General features: G+C 49.9%; 1 protein-coding gene across 2 annotated transcripts in view; it reads left to right on the top strand.

Annotated features, from left to right (window-relative positions):
* Positions 1-674: 674 nt before the first annotated feature.
* FGD3 (FYVE, RhoGEF and PH domain containing 3) overlaps positions 675-7,636 on the top strand; it is a 64,722-nt gene continuing 57,760 nt past the window's right edge. For both annotated transcript variants that reach the window (XM_067744926.1, XM_067744924.1), the window contains exon 1: positions 675-1,065. The gene's annotated coding sequence lies outside the window, so the exon portion shown is untranslated. The remainder of the gene's footprint in view (positions 1,066-7,636) is intronic.

Raw genomic sequence — 7,636 nt, 5'->3', positions numbered from 1 at the left:
CTTGTCACTTACAGAGGGAATGACCTCAGGGGGGCACTTATCTCCTTGGCTTCCTTGGCAGAAAACTCCGTGATAACAGTACTCATCTTACAGGTTTGCGACAGGAAATAAACAAGTCTGTGTCACATTCACAGACAGGGCTCAGGGGAGCTGACATGCCCTAAGGATCAAAGTTTCAGTTAGCATCCCCCAAACTGACGGGTGCAGGCAAGTGTGAGGGTAAAATGTGAGGGTGGAGGTAAGCCTGAGTGTGGGACACACACACACACACACACACACACACACACACACACACACACACACACCCCATGGTCTCCAAAGAACTCTTTAAGCAGATGCATATTCCCTGTATGCTTACCTAGGCATGTATTAAGTGTCCACACACTACAAAAGGGGGTTCATTGTGGTGATGAAACGTTTTAAACGCCCTGTTGCCTCAGAACTTTCTAAAAAGTCTGCAAGAGGGAGGGTGGTGGTTCAGAACAAGAAACAAGGCCCCTCCCAACCTGCCGGGGCCCCCTCCTTAGCCCATGACTGTATGGACTCCCTGGCCCTACAGGTCCCACTAGCCTGTCACCCACCCCCCCACACACCCTTCCTTGTTGCCATGGTGACAGTGGGCATCCCAGGCTGCGGGCTGCGGGCTGCACTCCCCTCACCCCTCCTGCTGGCTCTGGAGGAGCAGGCGGGCTTTGTCAGGGCTCAGCGTCTCCCTGCAGCTGCAAGACGGAGAAGAAAAGAGGCTGCCGTGGGTGCCACTGAGGCCCCTTGAGGGCCGAAACCGGCAGGCAGGGCCACTCCAGACCACCAGCCCCGAGTTTGTGGGGTCCCTGCCAGCCTCACCCTGGACTGACTGCCCACAGCACAGCGTGCCCAGAGGGAGGAGGCCAGCCCCACCCCAGTGTGGGAACCTGGGGCGGTGTCCTGCTTCTTGGTGATCTGCCTGGGGTCCCCTCCTGCAAGCTGTCCCAGGCAGGAGTGGCTGATGGCGCTGCACAGGCCTGTGGAGAACCCCTGGCTCTGCTTGTTTCCGTATTTCTTGGTTTTCCTCCTCAAGGGAAGGTGGTGAGTAGACGGGTGTCTGAAAAGGGGAGACTTTTTCTCGTTTCGGGTGGTGAAGTCCTAGGTGGGTCACTTCTCTGGGTTCCTTGGGTGCTCCTTCTTCTCCAGGGCTGTAGGGCTGGGGGATGGAACACTGCTGCCGCGTGACTTGAGGAGGGGGTCCCCCTGCATCTCAGCACACTGGGTCTAGGCTGACGACCCGGGCTGGCTTTGCTGAAGGGTCCCTGGCTCTTGAATGGAATTGTCCAGAATATTTTTTAAACAAATGCAGGATGTTGGATTCTGTAATGGGACGTGGTCTAATTCTGGATTTCCCTCAGTCTTCTCCTTTCTTTTTAAATGGATGGGAAAGGAATAGAGTGTGTGCTTTAGAAATACCACTTCCTGAGGTTGCCATGATAACAGGGACCCCATTTCAGATGTCAGGATTGTCTTTTAAAAAAACATAGATTTTATTTTTTTTAGAGTCGTTTTACGTTCACAGCAAAATTGAGGGGAAGGTACAGAGATTTCTGATATACTCCCCTGCCCCTGCTCCCTGCCTCCCCCATTATCGTCATCCCCCACCAGAGTGGTGTATTTGTTACAACTGATGAACCTACACTGACACATCATAATCACCCAGAGTCCACAGTTTACATTAGGGTTCACTCTTGGTGTGTACATTCTATGGGCTTGGACAGATGTATCATAGCAGGTATCCACCTTTATAATATTGTACAGAGTAGTTTCACTGCTCTAAAAATCCTTTGTATTCCACTTATTCATCCCTCCTGCCTTAACCCCTGGCAAGTCCTGAACTCCAGTAGTTTTTCTGAAATGTCACACAGTTGGAATCATACAGCATGTAGCCTTTTCAGATTGGCTTCTGTCACCTAGTAATATGCATTTTAGGTTCCACGGTTGTCTTCTTTTTATTTCTCTTACTTACTTACTTTCTTTTACATGAGGAAAACCAGCCGTTCAGGTAAATGTGGGCAAGGGGACTTTTTCTTTAAAGAGGCTGTAAGGTGCTCATTCCCGGGTCCTTGGTGACCCCAGGCTGTCCCTGGCTCTTTGGTGATGTGTTTCCTGCTCTATATCTGTGAATCGGGACAGTGAGAACTTCTTTACTGTTGTTGTGGATTTCTAGGGTGACTGGGTTGAATCAGCTTGCTTGAATCAGCTTGAAGTGAAAAGAATGCTTATGTGTGTTGTGTCTGTGCACACATGTACACAGACTCAATTCAAATGACAGCACACCCCAGCTCCAGATAGGTTGTTTACGAGAGGTTACATTGTGCAGAAAAGTTAAACATGTCTTGGCAGGCGTGACTTTTCCTTCCAGGCCCCTATGTCTAGCCAGTTGGTCAGCTGAAGGCCAGCTGGCTTTGGATGCAGGGTCTGCTCTGTGTAGGCAAGGGTCCAAGCCTAGTCGGATTGGGCTGGATCCTGACAGAGACCCCATGAAGAAGAGCTTGGGCTGGGCCTCAGTTTCCTCATCTGCACTTCAGGGGGTCTTGACAGCTGGTCCTCAGGCCCTTAGTGGCTCACTTGGTGACCTCAGCTGGGGCTGTGGGGGGCCTGGCCCTGCTCTAGGCACTGGGAACAGACCAGCTCACACAGGTCTGGGGGGCTCAGAGCAGGACACGTCTGCCTGCCAAGCGAGTTGGTGGGGGGGCACACAACCAGGTGATGGTGGCCCCTGCCACCACATGACCTTAGGCTAGTGCTTCAGTTCCCCCAGCTGTCCAGTGGGGCTTGCTGTGTGTAGAAGGAGCTGAGGGGTACAATCTAAGGCAGGTGGAGTCTGTCTGACTGAAGTACCTGCCAGGGCTGAGGGGACACCCAACCCAAGCTCCTGGGCTCCAGTTCTGCTTCAGTCCAGTAGCTTCGGGCCAGCTTTGGGGGTATCCACCTTCTCCAGGACACCCAGAGGAGGGGTTCCCCAGAACCAGGTTTGTAGTTCGGCCATAGCTGTCTACTCCCAGCCCACCCAGGGCCGCCAGATGTCTGCGTGGGCCAACTGTGTCCAGTGAGCGGTGAGGCACCAGTGTTTGCAGCAATCTTCCCGGGAAGAACCGAGAAGCCATCCCTTCTGAGCCAGCACCCTCCTCGTGTGCACTGCTGTGCCCTCGCTCTCTGTGTGCTGCCAAGGGGTGTGGTCCCCCCTGCCCTCCCTCTACTCTCCCTGAGAGGCTCTCAGCCATCCTCTGTCCCAGAGCCACAGGCAAGATCCCTGTTAGGGTTTGATTAACTGACCAGCCAGCTACTACCCAACCACTAACCAGCTAGCTGACCTCCCTCCTTCTCATTTCTTTCCCTTTTCCTCCCTTCTTTCCCTCCCTCTCCCCCTCTTCCTCCCTCTCTCTCGTCCTCCCTTTCTCCCTTCCTTCCTTCCCATCTTGTTCCAGAAAGGATTTGGTTTAGCCTAAAGTATTCAGGATAAAGAGAAGCAGGTCCCTGCGGGGCTTCCCTGGTGGTGCAGTGGTTGAGAGTCCACCTGCCGCTGCAGGGGACACGGGTTCGTGCCCTGGTCCGGGAAGATCCCACATGCCGCAGAGCGGCTGGGTCCGTGGGCCATGGCCGCTGAGCCTGCGCATCTGGAGCCTGTGCTCCGCAACGGCAGAGGCCACAACAGTGAGAGGCCCGCGTACTGAAAAAAAAAAAAAAAGAGAGAGAGAAGCAGGTGAATACAGTGTAAGAGCTGGTTGTATTTGCAGACAGAACTTGTGTGTGGGGGGAGGGGGGCGGGCGCGTGAAGCCCCATGACCGAGTTCTGTGGGAGTTCTGGACTTGAGCCTAGCCATCTGAGAGCCCGGGTGTTGGAAGAAGGCAGGGGAGAGAGAAGGCTCTGTACCTGTGAGTTCAGTGTTGGCCAGTTTACTCCGAGCCTCCTCCCCACTTCCAGGTCAGGCCCTTGTGAGCTATCAGAGCTTGTGAACATTCTTCAGTCTAAAGAATGGAACCCAGAAACAGACCCAAGGAGCCCACTCAGAGGGGGTCTGAGGAGTGGGAGACCCTAAATGACCATCCTCCTGGCTGTCCCTCCCAGCACTCTGTCCCCTGTCCCCTGCAGGAACAAGGGAGAGGGGACACCGTGGGGGTGGACGACTCGCTCCCCCTTGGCCTGGCTGGGAGATAAAGGCTACGTTGAGCGTGTTTAGAGGGAATTCCAACTGGCTTTCTAGAGATCCACCTGGGGCTTTTAAAATGAAAAGTTACTAGTGATATATGCTTGAATGGATAAGTGAGGAAGGCCTGTGTTCTCCTAGTACATAATTTTGCATCTCAGAATATTTCACGTGGACTAAGCTGGATGAGGCTAGAATTTTTTGCTGAATGCATCTTACACTGAACTTATAGCATCCTAAAAGAAACTGCTGTCCCATGCAGATGTGGGGTTATATCTGTCGACTCCCATGTTCTTAACATCGTGTCTAAAGGACCCCTCATAGCTGGTGCTCAGGCTGCAAATTGGATAAAACCGCTGACCTCTGAGATGTAAGCTTCCTGGTCAACAGGCTGTGACTTTTCAGCGGCCTGTGCTGCTTCTCCGGCGTGGGTCCAGGAGAGTGTGGCTGTCGCTTTTTTGTCCTAGGTGATTGGTCAGGGAACCCTGGTGTAGGGGGGAGCCTGGCCTGTGTCCAACTGTGCGTGTGCAGCGTTTGCAGGGAGTGTCTGCAGGAAACCATTGAAATGGTAACCTTGCTAAGGTCAGGAGCTGCTGCAGAGAAGGTCCCTCCTCCCTTCCCCATTCCCCACGTGTACGGGAGTCTAAGATCTTCCATGGCAAAGGGAGCATCTGTTCTCTATTCTCTCCATGATCCTTTGTCTTAAACCAAGTTCCAAAAAATTTTGTCTGCAAAATAAACTATGCTGCTTAAGAAATAATCAATTGCAGGGGGGTGGGCAGATGCTCCCAGCCTGCTATCGCTTCCTGACACTATCCCTCAGCTTTAGACCTCTGTTAAGGGACACTCAGGTCCTCTCCCCTTCCCCTCCCTTTCCCTCTCCCCATTCTCCCCTCCCTTCCCTCCTTTCTCACTAGGACAGTGGTGCTGTGAGTAGATTCCAGTTCTCTCTAGTTACCTTCTCCCAGAGTCTCCAGCACAGCAGTGCCCTGAAACAAAGCCCTCTAAATAAGCAGAGCTGTTGATTTCTGAATTGCCTTTGGTTAATCAGGAGCGGAGACTAAGGAGCTGAACAAGAAAGGAAGGGTCCAAGTGACTGTGCAAATGCCACCTGGCTAACTCTAATGTGGGTTGATCTTGAGCACACAGGGGAGACCCTGCACCTCTCTGGGCTCGGCCATGCTCTGGTTGAGGCTGTGCAATTGCCAGAACAATGTTGGAATCACCCTGTATCCAGACACCTAGACCTGAAGAGTGGGGCAAAGCCACTCTTATTGTCTTACTCCTTCATATAGCTCTCTGTTTACACAGTGATATTTTTTTCTTACAGGATTAAAAAAAAAAATGTACCCTGGACACAGCACTTTCCTTTCAGTGTAGATCATCAGAGCTCTTTGTTAAAGATAAGAGGTTGCTTCCACTTCAGGCTTGAATGTCATTGCAGCCCACACCAGGGCCTCTCTGTAATTATCCTGTGCTGTCTGGAAAGCTCTTAAAAGCCACTTCGTCCAAGGGTTTGAGGCTGAGATTGCTTCTCCAGTGCAATGCCAAAGGCTCCTCTTGGCTGAGATGGCTAAGTTTCGTCTCAAATATTTTTAGAGCAGTTCTTTTTTTTTTTTAATAAGAAAGTAAAGCGAATGATGATTAATCAGCTCCTCACTGCCCACCCCGTAGCCCTGTGTTGGTGTGAAGGGGCTCTCCCACTGTCACCTGCCCAGGATGTGGCCTCACAGACTCCAGGTGCTGGTCTGTTCACCCTCCTAGCTGCCTGACTGCTGGTGAAGGTGGGTGACGTTCAAGGCAGTGCCCAATGTAGGAAATATTTTAGGCCTTTGAACAAAACACAATTTCAGTTTAGAGCAACATAGAAAACTTTTTGTAAAAACGTGTTTTCAGAAAGCAGAATTACACTCAGAGTCCCTTCTTTTGGGGTTTCTTGACCGCATTTTTCCTAAGAGAGATTTAGGACAGCTAAGTAGAAATTAAAATTTCCATACGTAAACAGACGTGGAGACAGCTGGCTCTGACTATGTAATAGCTGGAGGTTTGGAATATCAAAACAGCAATGGAGAAGCTGTATGTTGAAGCCTTTATTCTCTTATTTTTAAATAGGTTGGCTTTTCTCCCAATTGCAAATACAATGAATGTACTTCGTAGAAATTTAGATATTACCGAGAAGCATTAAGAGGAGAATGAAAATTCCCAGAAGCTCACCACCCAAAGATGGCGAGGTTTTTGTGGGTCTGGAAAGATTCCCCTTTTCCTTTCCTGGGTCTTGTCTATTGATAAGTAGAATATTCATTAGGATTTGTCTTGGGGCCTGAAAGCTAAGTTGCCTCCCCATCCAAAGCCTGTTGGAGTCTCATCCCAGCCTCCCGCCTGGCGAGTTTATCATTTCTGTGGCTCTCGCCTGCCTTGTGGAAAGGAGAATGACAGTACTGGACACTTTGTCCTATCCTTGGAGTCTGACAGGTGCCCCCAGTTCCTGCTGCATGTGTGCCCCATGTGACCAGTGAGTGGAAGGGGTACGGGCACAGGGCTCACTTGTGCAAGTGTTTGTCTTTCTCTGTCCAAAGGATTTCACATAGCATAATACCTTCAAAGTCCAACCATGTTATTGAAAATGGCAAGATTTCACCTTTTTTTATGGCTGAGTAACATTCCATTGTGTGTGTGTGTGCGTGTGTGTATGAAACATCTTCTTTATCCATTCATCTATCAATGGACACTTAGGTTGCTTCCATATCTTGGCTATTGTAGATAACACTGCAATAAACATAGGGGTGTTCAAATTAGTGTTTTTGTTTTCCTCAGAAAAATACTCAGAAGTAGAATTGCTGTACAATATGGTAGTTCTATATTTAATTTTTTGAGGGACCTCCATACTGTTTTCCACAGTGGCTGCACCAATTTACATTCTCACCAACAGAGCATGAGGGTTCCCTTTTCTCCACATCCTCGCCAACACTTGTTGTTTGTTGTCTTTTTGATAACAGCCATTCTAACAGATGTGAGGTAATATCTCTTTGTGGTTTTGACTTGCATTTCCCTGATGATTAGTAACGTTGAGCATCTTTTCATGTGTCTGTTGACCATCTGTATGTCTTCTTTGGAAAAAATGTCTATTCGGGTCTTGTGCCCATTTTTTTTTTTTAACATCTTTATTAAAGTATAATTGCTTTACAGTGTTGTGTTAGTTTCTTCTGCACAACAAAGTGAATCAGCTATATGCATACGTATATCCCCATATCCCCTCCCTCTTGCGTCTCCCTCCCACCCTCCTTATCCCACCCCTCTAGGTGGTCACAAAGCATGGAGCTAATCTCCCTGTGCCATGCAGCTGCTTCCCACTAGCTAGCTATTTTACATTTGGTAGTGTATATATATCAATGCTACTCTCTTACTTCGTCCCAGCTTACCTTTCCCCCTCCCCATGTCCTCAAGTCCATTCTCTACATCTG

This window comes from Pseudorca crassidens, chromosome 7 (genome assembly GCF_039906515.1).
Source record: "Pseudorca crassidens isolate mPseCra1 chromosome 7, mPseCra1.hap1, whole genome shotgun sequence".
NCBI lineage: Eukaryota > Metazoa > Chordata > Mammalia > Artiodactyla > Delphinidae > Pseudorca > Pseudorca crassidens.
This window is presented reverse-complemented; position numbering and strand designations above follow the sequence as displayed.